The sequence below is a fragment of the Echinops telfairi genome, unplaced genomic scaffold (genome assembly GCF_000313985.2).
Source record: "Echinops telfairi isolate 266 unplaced genomic scaffold, ASM31398v2 ScPeMD7_18;HRSCAF=68, whole genome shotgun sequence".
In the NCBI taxonomy this organism is placed as follows: Eukaryota; Metazoa; Chordata; class Mammalia; order Afrosoricida; family Tenrecidae; genus Echinops; species Echinops telfairi.
In genome coordinates this window covers 57,931,124-57,933,006 of record NW_022103915.1, presented here as the reverse complement: position 1 = coordinate 57,933,006, position 1,883 = coordinate 57,931,124, and positions in this window count along the sequence as shown.

Below are 1,883 nucleotides of genomic sequence, written 5' to 3'. Positions count from 1 at the left end.
AAGTCCACAAGAGCCAAAATACTACCTGGAATCTATCCCACCTGAATTTCAAGAACAGGTTTGATTCATTGAACAATATTGACAGAAGACCATATGAGCTGTGGAATAAAATCAAGAACATCGTACACAAAGAAGCAGAAGATAATTAAAAACATAGGAAGAAACTAAAAGATCAAAGTGAATATCAGAAGAGACTTTGGAACTTGCCCTTAATTGTAGAATAGCTAAGGAAAATTGAAGACATGAGGAAGTCGAAAGCTGAACAGAAAATTTGCAAGAGGAAGGCCCTTATGGAAATGGACTGACCCCATGGCTGCAACAGTGGGCTCAAGCATAGGAGCAATTGTGATGCTGACAGAGGACCGGGCAGTATTTCCCTCTGTGCAATAGATTGCTGTGCCCAATCCAACACAATGACATCAACATCACACAAGTGCTGCCTGGTTAGCCTATCACACAGCCCGATACAATTGAAAAGAAGTTTCATCAAGGATGTGACCGACTCTTAATATAAGTTCACACCGAGGAAGCTAGCTCTCTTCTTGACTTCCCAGATCCTGCATCTTGCAGACCTGGGAGTTATCAGGCCTTCTGTATTGCCTGCCGACCTCAGATGCATCCAACTCTGCGGGCTCAGGCCTGACTCACTGACCTTAGATTCACAGCCCTCTGCCTCCACCAGCCCTGGTCTTTCTGCTTCCCAGTTCATCTTCCTGCTCCCTGGTTCAATATCCCTGGAGCTCAGAGAATCTGGAAAACTTCCAGCTTAGCATGACCCACTAATTTGAACCACCTTAGTCTTAAGCAGTTCTAAAATTGGGTGAGCTACTTTCTTGGTATAAAATTCAAGATTACCACCCTCTCTGACATGTTGCAGTGATGCTCTTAAAAGAAAAAAAAAGAGAGAATAAATGCCTTTAAAGAATCATGTCATAAGAGAAGAGTGGGGAAGAAAGTAGGAACCAGGATGCTTAGGTGAAGTTCGCTCCCAAAGGGATCAAAACCCCATTGCATGCTGGTACAAGAAGGTGGACTGGGGTTTCAGAAACCTCAAAAATCCTTCCTAGGTCAGTCACTTGCACATGGTAGAGACCTAATCGTTGATGGTTTTACTTCTGCAGAGAACCCAAGCTAACACAGACCCCTCCTCAGAATGTTTCAAGTCCACGGAGTCAGATATCTAACATTACAAAGGAAACCAGTGAAATATCACTATCATAGTGTTTGATGCACCATAATAGATGTATTTCTTCATTAGTACATTACATTCTAATAGGTAGCACTATATCTCAAAATGCCTAAAACTTCAATGCAGTGTTTAAATATTTTGAAATATCTGCGATAGCTCTGGTAAAAAAAAAAAATTCTGTGTTGTCTATTGATGACGCAGATGTTGTCAATAGAATGGTTTGTTTTCTTCATTCATAGTTGAAGTGTATGCTAAATTTCTTTTTCATAACGTAGGTTATAGCTTATGGGTTATAAAGTGTACTGTTCACCCTCCTAACTCAGCTACTGGCCTGTGGTACAAACCTAATTCCTACCAATGCTTAGTGTCATTCAGCTATTTAATTTCCAAGTGCTTTACAAAAGCAACATCTTATCAACCTCACACATTTTGCACAGAAGCATAAACCTCATTATGCCCTTCAAACTTCCCTGTCACCAGTACCGCTGGGCTCGTGGTGATAATGTTCACTTGGATAAATCGTTCTATTTACCCAGTCTTGGGCCTGATAAATGTACCACCATTAACTGTCATTTTCAAAACCACTAAAATCATATAATTCTAATCATGACTGCAGTCTGCCAGAAACACAAAATACACAGGATGTAACACCAAGACAACTCTATTAAGGCGAACAATCAAGCTTAGATGGTTT